The sequence below is a fragment of the Leucopleurus acutus genome (genome assembly GCF_964270905.1).
Source record: "Leucopleurus acutus genome assembly, chromosome: 5".
NCBI lineage: Eukaryota > Metazoa > Chordata > Mammalia > Artiodactyla > Delphinidae > Leucopleurus > Leucopleurus acutus.
Genome location: NC_139147.1, coordinates 143,491,160 through 143,505,199, shown reverse-complemented (window position 1 = coordinate 143,505,199; position 14,040 = coordinate 143,491,160).

The window sequence follows — 14,040 nt, the reverse complement described above, 5'->3', positions numbered from 1 at the left end:
CTCCGCGGCATGTGGGATCCTCCCGGACCGGGGCACGAACCCGCATCCCCTGCATCGGCAGGCAGACCCCCAACCACTGCGCCACCACGGAAGCCCAAGACATATTATTGAAGACGGTATACAGATGGCAAGCAAGCACCTGGGTATTTGTTTGCCATTATTGAAAAGTTAATTTTAAAACTATGGTCACAGCATTATAGACTGTGAGCTCTTAGTCACCAGGACCCTTGATACAGAATGATGGTATATCTGAAACTAGAGTGTTGTATTGGGGCGTGGGGGGTCTTTGAACCTCAGGAAGAGAAGGGGTTTATAAGAGTCAGGGTAGGGGAAGGGTCTTTCACTGAGATGGAGACCAGGGCGGGTGGAGTCTGGGTGGCTGCGAATTAAGTCAGAACAAGCCACTCTTTTGCTCAAAACTCAAGTGGCTCCCGCTTCACTGGGTATAAATGTGGAGCCCTTCCCATTGCCTACTGGGCCCTGCCTCCTCTGACCCTGCTGCTTCTCCAGACTCACCTCCTCTCTCCCTCTCTCCCTCTCTCCCTCTCTCCCTCTCTCCCTCTCTCCCTCTCTCCCTCTCTCCCTCTCTCCCTCTCTCCCTCTCTCCCTCTCTCCCTCTCTCCCTCTCTCCCTCTCTCCCTCTCTCCCTCTCTCCCTCTCTCCCTCTCTCCCTCTCTCCCTCTCTCCCTGGCCTCCGCCTTCCCAGCTCTGGGACCCACCAGCATACTTCAGCCTCTGGGCCTGTGCACTTGCTTCCCCGCGGCCTGGAATTGTCCGTCTGCCGCCCCGCCCCCCGCCCCGGCTCATGGCCTGATTTTCTTCAGGTTTCTGCTCAACTGCCAGTTTATTATAAGAGGGACCTTTCCTGACCAAGACAAATTCAAGAGCACACCTTGTCCCCCTCCCTGGGCTCCAGCCCCCTTTCTTTCCCTTACCTGCCTTTCTTTTTCTCATGCCCTTACCAGTACCCGATGTCCATTTCTTTATTGTCTGTCTGCTCTCCTCATGTGAACTTCAGATGCAGGGGAGATTATCACGGTATCACCAGCACCTAGAATTGGCCCATGGTGGTAGATGCTCAGTGAACTGTATTGGGTTTTTTTTTACATTTTATTTTATTTTTTTAATTAATTTTTATTGGAGTATAGTTGATTTACAATGTGTTAGTTTCAGGTGTACAGCAAAGTGAATCAGTTATATATATACATCCATTCTTCTCTAGATTCTATTCCCATATAGGTCATTACAGAGTATTGAGTAGAGTTCCCTGTGCTCTACAGTAGGTCCTTATTAGTTATCTATTCTATATATAGTAGTGTGTATACATCAGTCCCAATCTTCCAATTTATCCCTCCCCCCTTTCCCCCAATAAACCATTATTGAATGAACAAAAGAAGACAGGAGAGCCGGGCCTGCATCCTGGGGACACCAGCCTTGAGGTGTGATGGCGGGGAACAGATCTACGAAGGAGACTTAGAAGGAGTAGTGAGAGGGTAGAAAGCAACCAGCGGGGAGTATCCCCGGGGCAAAGTACAGGGAGCCCCTGAGACAAGGACATACCGTCAAATGCTGCGGAGTGAGCCCGGATCCTTTAGGGCAGGGTCCCCGGCAGGGTGAAGGGAGAAGCCAGATGGCAAAGAGCTGAGGACTGCATCAAGATGGTGAGGGTAGAAGCTGGCGGTGGAAAGAACAGAGTTCGTTGCCAGTTTGGGAATGGGATGACATGGGTGCCCAGAGGCAGCCGAGGCCAATTGTGACTGGAGACCACGGCTCCTGGAGCAACCCTGGTGTTTTGCGTTTAGCTCGCCAATTTTCAGGTGCATGGGGATCACCTGGGGATCTTGCTAAGCCATGAATTCGGGCTCAGTGGGCCTGAGGCAGGCAGAAGAGGTCTGCAGCCCCACAAAGTCCCGGTGACACCGATGCTGCGGGTCTCTGTGTGGAAGGTGTTTGGGGATTTTCTCGGGCAGCACCCACTGGTCCTGCGGGCAGAGCGAAGCCAGGGGAGCGCGGGAGTCAGGGCTCGGGTGTTGCCAGGTGGGCTCAATAGAAGGAAAAGGGGGAAGGGAAGATGACGAGGTTAAAAAGCTTGGCTGACGCAGGGGGCCTCAGTCAGAGGGCGCTGGAGGAGGACGCGAACAAGATGGAAGGAGGCGTCTGAAGGGCAGGAGTGGCGGACTCGAACGCAAGGTAAGTGCGCGCAGTCAGGCGCGCGCAGCGGGAGCGGGGCAGACACGGATGCGGGCTCTGCGGGCTGGGATGTAAATGCAGCTCCCCGCTCCACGGCACTGGCATAACGTGAAATGTGGAAGGAAAAATACTACCCACGGCAGTGTATAGTACTTCCTAAACACACTCAGGTTAAGCTAAGTGCCTCAAAATTCTTATCCTCTTTCTTTTTAATTAAACGTCTCCTTTGTGTTCCTGTTATCTGTGATCTGGATTTTAAATTTCCACTGGGCAGAGATTTTCCTTTGCGGTTAACGTGTATACAGCCGTACATTACACAGGGAGCTTGGCTGGTCAGCATATTGAGGGAATTCCCTGGCGGTCCAGTAGTTAGGGCTCCACGCTTTCACCGTGGTGGCCGGGTTCAGTCCCTGGTGGGGGGACCAAGATCCCGCAAGCCGCTGGGCACGGCCAAAAAATAAATACATAAAGTTAAAAAAAAAAAGTATTGAAACTTGTGGGCAAGTACGTGGACTTAAGTGATCCATGACTCTAGTCATTGTTTATCAGGAAAACCTGTTACCATCATCCTTCCATTCTTTGTTATTTTTCCTTGGATTGGGGCATCCCCCACATTCTTAGAAACACAGCCCTGTTCAGTAAAAGACTAAATTATGTGGCAAGCCCATATTCTAATAATTACACTGTCCAATCACACCGGTTTTTTAAAAAATGTGTTGAAGTATAGGTGATTTACAATGTTGAGTTAATTTCTGCTGTACAGCAAAGTGATTCAGTTGTACACATATGAACATTTTTTTTTTTTTTTTTTGCGGTACGCGGGCCTCTCACTGTTGTGGCCTCTCCCCTTGCGGAGCACAGGCTCCGGACGCACAGGCTCAGCGGCCATGGCTCATGGGCCCAGCCGCTCCGCGGCATGTGGGATCTTCCCAGACCGGGGCACGAACCCGTGTCCCCTGCATCTGCAGGCGGACTCTCAACCACTGCGCCACCAGGGAAGCCCCATTCTTTTTTTTATATATTCTTTTCCATTATGGTTTATCCCCGGAGATTGAATAGAGTTCCCTGTGCTATACAGTAGGACCTTGTTGTTTAGCCATCCTGTATATAATAGTTTGCATCTGCTAATCCCAGCCTCCCAATCCATCCCTCCCTGTCCTCACCCCCTGGGCAACCGCCAGTCTGTTCTCTGTGTCTGAGTCAGCTTCTGTTTTGTAGATAAATTCACTTGTGTCATATTTTAGCTTCCACATATAAGTGATACATGGTATTTGTCTTTCTCTTTCTGACTTCAGTTAATATGATAATCTCTGTGTCCATCCATTTGCTACAAATGGCGTTATTTCATTCTTTTTTATGGCTGAGTAACATTCCATTTTATATATGTACCACATTGTCTTTATCCATTCATCTGCTGATGGACATTTAGGTTGTTTCCATGTCTTGGATATTGTGAATAGTGCTGCTGTGAACATAAGAGTGCATGTACCTTTTGGAATTATAGTTTTGTCTGGAGATATGCCCAGGAGTGGGATTGCTGGGTCATATGGTAGCTCTATTTTTAGTTTTCTGAGGAACCTCCATACTGTTTTCCGTAGCAGCTGCACCAACTTACATTCCCAATTATGATGTTTATCTAACAAGCATCTTTTATATTTGAAGGAATCATTATTAACAATCTTTAGGACATGGTGCTGCATGATGGGAATACAAAGAGGCCTGAAGTAGGTCCCCTCCCCTTGGTTCTATTCAGAGACTAAGATACACGTGTGTAAAAGTCTTACAACACCAGGCAGCATGTTTATTAAGTACCAAAATGAAAAACATGAATTCGTACTAAAGGCACCTTGAAAGGAAAGGTGAGTCCAAGTAATTCAAAACAAAAAGCAGTTACCAGATGTTTCTGGCTTTAAGATCAATTTGAAGGTATAATTTCCAATTAGCATTAGTCCTCATTCTGTCTTGATTGCTAGATCTTTTTCAAAACCTGAAATCAATATTATTAGCAGTTGTTAGTTACCAACCAACCAGTACTAAAACTGAACATTTAATTACTGCTTTAAAATCATGTATCACAAATTATTTCAGGCATACAGAAAGGCACAGAGAATAATATACAAAATAAATTCTCGCGAGTATGAAAGAATAGTTATCCCACTAGGTACTCAGTAAATGTTTGCTAAACGAATAAATGACTCTCGTTTATTATGAAATGCCTTGTCTTCACATTTATAGTATACTTGGAGCCAAGGACAATGGTTTAAATTTGTCGTCTTTTCCATGGTGCCCATATAATGATGGTTACGTGGTTGGTGTTCAGTGCTTGTAGATTGGTTGACTTTTTGGGCCTAGGCTCCCTCTGTTTGTAGCTGTCTTTTTAACCTTGAGCCCTAACTGGTAGCTTTTTAAACTCTAACCCAATATTATTGAAATTAAGCTAAATTGTAACACATTATTGATGAAGTACACCTGGAAAACTTTAAATTGAGAGAAGCTGAAAATCATTTAAGCTATAGCTTTTCCTTAATTTTATTATTACATCCTAACATCTTTTATTACTACCTGCTATTTTTAATGTTTGAATTAAAAATAGGAACTTGTTTAAAGCCCTGATTTTTAATTAGAGTAAGAATCACTCAAAAGCTGATATTGCAGAATGTTTAAGCACAGATTTCTCTTGTAAGGAAAGAAAAAGGACTCTGCTTCAATTTTCAGGGTACTCTTGTAACTACTACAGCCTACCTTTTTTTTTTTTTTTTTTTTTGCGGCACGCGGGTCTCTCACTGCTGTGGCCTCTCCTGCCGCGGAGCACAGGCTCTGGACGCGCAGGCTCAGTGGCTCACGGGCCCAGCCGCTCCGTGTCATGTGGGATCCTCCCGGACTGGGGCACGAACCCATGTTCTTGTAACTACTACAGATTCCATAAAACCCCGGAAATTGTTCCTCTACTGCCATGTGCATTTATTTTCTGCTGCTTCCTCTGGTTCGCTGTTTCAGTGTGGTTGGAACTGTCTGGGGTGCTTGTTGTATAGATTCCTGACTTTCATCTCAGTCCTTCTGTATTCCAACCAGAGCAGGGGGCAGCACGTTGACACCAGCATCTTTAAGGTTTCCATATGCTTCGTAAAGAAGCTAAACTTGGATAAATTGTTATTGCTGTTGTCTTAACTCTGCTTTTCTTTTTCAACTTTCCCTCTCACAATATCTTTAAATTTCTGTTCCTATTCTTCCCTTTCTGCTGATCCCTTCCGTACCCTACCCCTGCTCCCACTCTGGCACCTCCCTCAAGGGTCTCTTCTGTCCATGGCCCCCATGATCCATCTGCCAGTACGGAAACTTTGCAGTAGCCCCTCTTACAGAGTCAGTAGCCCTCCTCATTTCAGTCTCAGGGGATGTAGTCACCAAAGACACTGGAAATCATTCTGTTTCAAGTGTGAGGTGCTGTAGATCAGTGCTACTCAAAAGAGCTTATTTATGAGATAAGAAACTTATCCTTGTATAATCAATGCACAATTTCCTTTTGGGGAAAGTCTTGCTACAGTTTCATATTTTGGTGCAAGCCCCTCAACTGTTCATAGACTAACAACAAACAGTTCACGGAAGGCACAATCCCACTAACCACATTTTGAGTATCTGTGCTGTAGATTATGTTGTGGGAAAAGCTTTATTGAGACATAATCATACACCATAAAATTCATTTAAGTACACAAAGTATACTTGGAGTTTGCAGCCTTTACCATAATCGATTTTTAGGACATTTTCATCACCTCAAAAAGAAACTCAGTACCCCTTTAGCTATCACCCACCAGCCCTTCCATCTCTCCTCCTCCCAGCTGATCACTAATCGAGTTTCTCTCACTATATATCAATACTTTCCTGTTCTGGATATTTCGTATAAGTGGAATCACGTGATACGTGATCTTTTGTGAGTGGCTTCTTTCACTTAGGACAATATTTTTAAAGTTTATCCATGCTGTAGCACGTATTAGTACTTCATTCCTTTCATGATCGAATACCATTCCATTGTATAGATACTTTTTTGCTTTTTCATTTCTCAATTGATGGACATATGGATAGTTTCTATCTTTTGGATGTTATAAATAATGCTGCTGTGAACATTCATATGCAAGCTTTTGCGTGAATATATTTTCAGTTCTCTTGGGTATATAATTAGGGGTGGAATTGCTGAGTCAAATGGCAGTGTTTAAATGTTGAGAAAGTGTTAGATTGTTTTCCAAAAAGTGGCTCCCCTATTTAATGTTCCTATAGCTGAGTATGAGGATTCTGATTTCTCCACATTCTGCCAGCACTTATTATTATTTGACTTTTCTATTATAGCCATCCTACTGGGTGTGAAGTGGTATTGTGATTTTCGTTTGCATTTCCCTAATGACTAATGATGTTGAGTATCTTTACATGGCGCTCATTGGCCATTTGTTTATGTTCTTTGGGAAAATGTCAATTCAGATTTTTTTTGCCCTTTCTAAAATTGGGTTATCTTTATTATTGGGAATTATAAAAGTTCTTCATATATTCTGACAACAAGTTCCATATTAGATATGATTTGCAAATATTTTTTCCTATTCTGTGGCTTGTCTTTTCACTGTCTTATAGCACAAAAGTTGTTAATTTTGATAAAGCCTAATTTGTCTACTTTTTTTGATGCTCATGCTTTTGGTGTTATATTTAAGAATTCATTCCAAATCCAAGGTCATGAAGATTTACCCCTATGTTTTTCTCTAATAATTTTATAGTTTTGACCCTTCCATGTAGGTCTTTTTTTTTTTTTTTTTTTTTTTGTGGTACGCGGACCTCTCACTGTTGTGGTCTCTCCCGTTGCGGAGCACAGGCTCCGGACGCGCAGACTCAGTGGCCATGGCTCACGGGCCCAGCCGCTCCGCGGCATGTGGGATCTTCCCGGACCGGGGCACGAACCTGTGTGCCCCGCATCGGCAGGCGGACTCTCAACCACTGCGTCACCAGGGAAGCCCCATGTAGGTCTTTGATCCATTTTTTAAACTTAATTTTTCTACATGGTGTAAAGTAAGGTTCCAACTTCAGTCTTGTGCATGTGGCTATCCAGTGTTCCAGTACCATTTGTTGACAAGGCTATTCTTTCCCTACTAAATGATCTCGGTACCCTTGTTGGAAATCAATCAATTATAGATACAAGGATTTATTTCTGGACTGTCAACTCTATTCCACTGACCAATATGTTTAACCTTATGCCAGTTTCTCATTGTCTTCATTAGTGTCGCTTTGTAGTAAGTTTTGAAATTGGGATTCAGGGGTTTTCCAATTCTGTTCTTCTGTTTCAAGACCATTTTAGCTGTTCTAAGTCCCTTGAGTTTCATATGAATTTTAGGATCAGCTTGTCAGTTTCTACAAAGAAGCCAGCTGGGATTCTGCTAAGGATTGCATTGACTCTATAGATCAATTTGTGGATTATTGTTGTTTTAACAATATTGTCTTCTAATCCATGAACATGAGATGCCTTTCCGTTTATTTAGATCTTATTTGATTTCTTTCAACAATGATGTGTAGTTTTCAGAGTCTAAGTTGGTACTTCTTTGGTTAAATTTATTCCAAAGTATTTTATGGAATTGTCGATTTCATTTTGGATCATTCATTTATAGTTCTTACTCATTAGGGACACAGGAAAATTCAACTGTTGCAGTTGCAGGGAAAACTTGGCTGGTCTCCTGTGAGGCAGAATTTCCTAAAATGGATTCCTTGAGATTCTATGTGGGGAAAAAAGTATTCTGTGTCAAATAATTTTGGAAGATGTTTCCTGTCTTAAAGCTTCCTGATCTTTGTAAACAAACAGAAGAATCTGAGAAGTCAGGCAGTACCTTAAATCCCACAGAAAGCAAAGCCTTTCATCTATTTTGAAGTACTTAATCTTGAATGATTTTCATATCTTTAAGATGTGATAAGGCACAGAATTTATGTGGCCAATGTCTTGAAAGACAAAGTTAAGTTATTTCATAGTTTTGCCTAGAGTAGACATTATAATGGTTGGTCATAATATTATAAAATGCATTCGAAGTGCCAGTGAAAATATTTCTTTTTGAAAGTGACACGTAAATTCAGCCTGTAAAATACTGCCTTTCGTTGAGTATTTTCCTTGGATTAAGTATCCTAAATGTGTATATCAATGCTGTATAATGGTAAGAGCAGTGTATTCAAGACTGGAGAAAGGGGCCTTGGGGAACTATTAGATGAATAAGCATACACAGTTTTCAGGTTAGGAAGGTAAGGTGTAAAAAGACAATGTGGCCTTGGAAGTTGGACATGCTCATCTTTGAATCTTAGCTCTGTGTGTGTTTTACTTGAGTGATAGTGAACATGTGTAATGGCCTCCCTGAATCTGTTTTATCACTTAAAACTGGTCTTGATAGCTATATCACTTTATAAATTGCATAGCATGGTACATACGTAACTCATGTAAAATGGCTTTGTTCCCTAAAGTAGGGATATATAATATATATAAAATTCCATTTTACATATGTTTTACCTGTATCCTTCAGATTTGTGTCTGATTTGAAGGAACACGGGCGATTGAATTCTTGGACAAGTTTAGGGCCTTGCTTCAAGAGTGGACTCAAGCGTTCCACCTATAACTGCACTCCAAGCTGCAGGCCAGCTTCGAATCAGGCAATTTATTTCCAGCGTTCCCCCCCAAAAAACTCTTTTTTTCCATCTTCTTTCCCTATAACTCATTTCCCTCCTTCTCTCTGGAATACCAGTCTGTCCTGACAAAACCAACTTTCTGGAAAAGTAATGTGTTAGGCTGTCTGAGCTCCTGTAACAAAATGCCACAGACTGGGTGACTTATAAATGAGAAACCTTTGTTTCTTACAGTTCTGGAAGCTGGTAAATCCAGGATAACGGCGCTGCCAGATTTGGTGTCTAGTTAAGGCCCTCTTCTGGGTTGCTGTGTCCTCACGTGGTCTAAGGGGCCAGGGAGCTCTGTCAGGCCTCCCCCCACCCCTTGTTAATTTCCTTTAGCATCTAGTTTATTTCTGAGCAGCATCGATACACCTTGGCAATAACCACCCAATCTCATTGTGTTTGTACTTAGTCTTCCATAGTTTCAAATGCCTGATATACTGTACCAATGGAAGGTACAAGGAAATTTGTATATTTTCTTTTTATTAATAAACATAATATTATGATTAGCTTCGTAGATTGTTCTCCCTGGTTTGTGATTTCCTCAAGGGCAAGGCCATGTCATATTCAGTTTGTCAGGCCTTTTTTTTTTTTTTTTTTTTTGCTGTACGCAGGCCTCTTACTGTCGTGGCCTCTCCCGTTGTGGAGCACAGGCTCCGGGGGTGCAGGCTCAGCGGCCATGGCTCACGGGCCCAGCCGCTCCGCAGCATGTGGGATCTTGCCGGACCGGGGCACGAACCCATGTCCCCTGCCTCGGCAGGCGGACTCCCAACCACTGCGCCACCAGGGAAGCCCTGTTAGACCAATTTTTATAAGGGCATTAATCTCATTCCTGAGGGTGGACCTTCGGGACTTAACATCTCCCAAAGGCTCCACCTCCTAATACCATCACATTGGGCATTAGGATTTCAGTATCATATGGGGGGGGGATATAAACATTCAAACAACAGTATAATGTAAAGTAAAACTGAGTCAAGTTATCTGTAGCAATGATATTTTGCAATTTTCCTGTCTTCTCTAAATGTGGACTGAAAGGCATTGTTTCTAGGTAAATTTTGAAACTTTGTCATGAAGGGCAGTGAGAAGGTATGGAATTCTATTTTGAATAGATTATCCTTTCCTAATTCTGGTTTTACTATGCCTGCTTGATGATCAGTTCCTTTACGCCTCTTCTACTGCGTTCTATAATAAATCACCAGCTTTCTGGGGAAGGAAAGCATCAACTTTGGGGTTCTGATGTCTTTTTGGCTTTAGATCTGGTCCTAGGAAGTTGGTGTGGAGGAGGAAAGAGAATATCTATTTACAAGGAGACTGAATGGACAGATGGAAAACATCAACAGGATTCAGGCCCAACGATAAAGCATAACAGTGTGGGTGCTAGTCTTGGTTATTACAATCTCCGAAAGGATTTTTTGTACTGGAGATAACAACTTTCCAAACATAACTGTTGGTATGAAAATAGAATGACAGCAAGTTACTGGGGACTATGGCATTGTTTTCTGTTTTTGTTTTTTTAATTCTTGACTTTGCTATGATTCAAGTTTCTTAGCAAACGATTGCGTGACTTGTTTTAAGCTGATTAAAATTTAATGTAAAAAGTCACTCAAGGGGCAGAACAGGGGAACTTCAGAAATGAAAACAAATCAATTCAATAAAAATTCACCCAGTCCATGTAGAGGCCTTTAAGGGATAAGGGAAAGTCTAGATGGCTCTTTCTCGGTGGAAGTGGAATGAATGGTGAGTTCATTGAGGACCTCAACAGCCCTGAGCTCAGGTATCTCTCTGGTTGGGACTCACGGTTCAGCTCTTTCCAGTAGAAGAGGCTGGATCATGAGATTAGGTGAATCTATAGTTTTCCCAGAAGCATGACTTTTTCCCCCTATGGCCTTTGAAGAAGACATTCTAATAAAAGGAAAAGATAGCAAAATAATATTTTAACAGCAAAACTCATTTTAAAAAAATTTTATTGGAGATAGTTGACTTACAATGTTTTGTTAGTTTTAGGTGTACAGCAAAGTGATTCAGTTTTACATATACATATATTCATTCTTTTCCAGATTCTTTTCTCATATGGGTTATCCCAGAATATTGAGCAGAGTTCCTTGTGCTATACAGTAGGTCGTTGTTGGTTATCTATCTTACATATTGTAGTGTGTGTATGTTAATCCCAAGCTCCTGATTTATCCCTCCCTGCCATGCCACGTTTCCCCTTTGGTAACCATAAGTTTGTTTTTGATATCTGTAAGTCTGTTTCTGTTTTGTAAATAAGTTCATTTGTATCATTTTTAAAAATTAGATTCCACATATAAGTGATATCATGATATTTGTCTCTGTCTTACTTCACTTAGTATGATAATCTCTAGGTCCATCCATGTTGCTGCAAATGGCATTATTTCATTCTTTTTTACGGCTGAGTAATATTCCATTGTATATACATACCACATCTGTATCCATTCACCCATTGATGGACATTTAGGTTGCTTCCATGTCTTGGCTATTGTGAATAGTGCTGCAATGAACATCAGGTTGCATATCTCTTTCAAATTATGGTTTTCTCTGGATATATATCCAGGAGTGGGATTGCTGGATCATATGGTAGTTCTATTTTTAGTTTTTTAAGGAACCTCCATACTGTTCTCCATAGTGGCTGTATCAATTTACATTCCCACCAACAGTGCAGGAGGGTTCCCTTTCCTCCACACCCTCTCCAGCAGTTATTGGCAAAATGCATTTTTGACATTACCAAAACCAAGCACAAAATGGACTTAGTCACATGTCCCTCTCCTGTTAAACTAGAATATTTGATTTTTGAGCCCCACTGGTAAACAATGGACGTTCTCCTTCAGTGCTGCTGAAAGAAGCCTGACTGTATTCATTCTTTCAAAAGCCAACAGTGTAGGCAAAGTATGTAATGTTTGGTATCAATTTACAGAAAAAAAAAAAAAGTGTTCTCTAAAGCTGTGAAGGGGTAAATGCAACTCATTGGTCATATTTCTCAAATTACTCTTACGTTTGAATAATGGGAAGACTAAAAGAAATCATAGAAATATTTGGTTAGAAGGGAGTATCAAATCCAAATTCTTTACATTTTACAGATGAAGAAACTAGAAACCCAGAGAAATTATACTCTGAAACAAATGATTTAACCAACAAAACCTGTAAAGTTGAGGCCAGGGAATTAAAAACAGCTGTGAAAAACATCATTCGCAGTTAGTTCCTGGAGACCATTGAAGAAACAAGACATGCAACATGAACGAGTGAAGATGCGTGATAGCCTAATTCAAAAGCAGGAATTGTGCAGTATGATCCGTTCCTGAGAGAAATTTATGAGCGAGGTAATGGCAGAACATTTCAGACTTTTACTGTTGTGTACCTTCAGGTGCCCACAATCAGGGGAAGCAATCATTCGGTTGTTGTCACAGACCCTCCGGAAAGGGTCAGCTCAGATGCTGTGGAGAGGACTACAGCAGCAGTAAAATAAAGCAGTGAATTTACAGATGATGTTTAGGGAGGCAGATTTTAAAATAACAGCCCATAAGTGGTGGTTGCCTGGACTTAACTTAGAATCCCTGAGAATTTTTTGTTCTTAGAACCATATTAACAGTCAGTCTTTATTCATCATAGTATTCTCCATCAGATGACTCATCAGGAGGAATATTCTCATTTTACAGGTATGAAAACTAAAGAGCAAAATAGAAACAGAGAATCAGGAGCAACATATCCTCCGTTAAGCTTTCGAAGCCTTGGTTCATTGTTTAACCAGAGGTCCCACGATCCCCAGTGAGGGGAAAATTTTAAGGCCAATACTGGGAAGGAGCCAGTACTTGTTAATAGTGGCTCAGGGTTGTTGTTCCCCTCTTATTTTTCTAGCAGGGAAAGAATATGTTGTAGGCAAGTTAGTCTAATCTCTAAGACTTGGTGTCTGATTCTCTTTTCTGTTAAGATAACAGTAATAATACTAGAGCAAAAAGACTAGGAAACTCCAAATGGAATCAGGAGTCTCCACTGCTTACAAAACCTCCATTGGTTTTTCCTTGGACTTTTTAGGAGCAAAGATAAAAATCCGTAACATGACCCCACATGCTCTGCTTGATCTAACCTGGCCCTGGTTGTCTTCTCTCACGTCCTCAGCTACACCGTGACCCACTCTGCCTGAGGGTTCAACCTGTGCTGTTGAATGTTAACTCATACTCCGTCCTCAGAGCTCAATGTACTTTTTAAGAAAGCCTCTTTCATCCCCTACCTTGTTGTTATACACTCCCCGCCACGGATCACAGTTATTTAAGCAACTGGTTACTGAATGTCTTTCACTTGCTTTCCTAGAGGTGTGCTTTGTGCCTCTGGTTTACTCTTACATCTGTAGCACCTGGTGGCCCATCTGGCGCATAGGAGGTGCTTAAATATTTGTGGAAGCGAATGAGATAACAGCTGATTGAAATACGTGGTGCAGAGTTAGCACTCAATCAATATTAAGAGCTAGATTAATTCTGAATTGGTTTTACTCTCCCTCTTTGTCTTACTCTCCCTCTCTCCCTCCCTCTTGCCTTGTTTTCGATTGCTCAGGGTTACAAGACCCTGCCCAGCTCTGGGGCCGAGCAGTGTGCTGCTGTATGCAGTAGGAGCTTCATACATGTCTACTGCTGCTCATGAGACGTCTAGGACCCTGCCCTTGGACCTGCTGCCAGTATAAACTAGGTTAGCTTTCAGGGCGCTTCATCATAGTTGGGTATGTTAACTGTGGTGATACTACATTAGCTATATGTTCTAAAAATTCATCACGTCTTGGTTTAAATGTTTATTACAGATGACTTGTTCTGCTATGGACACCTTTAGAAAGCTGAAAAATTCTACCTCCTGGTTCTGTCAGAAGAAGCTGAGTTAGCTTTAATATTTATTTACTGTCAACAGGTAGTGATAGTCACTGTTCAGACAGTCTCTTTTTAGAGTGGCTTCTCAAACAACCTCTGGATAGTCAAATTACAGTGGAACTGAAGGTTAAAATCATGAACTCTGGAGACAAGAATAGAACTGGGTTCCTATCTCCCCTTTACTATATATAACAGTGGGACCTCGGGCAGATCAACCTTCCTAGCCTAGGTCTTCTCAACCATAAAAAAGTGGTTTATGATAAATAATACCAAGATGTTCAGCGAATCCCTTTCACATTGTTGAAAATAA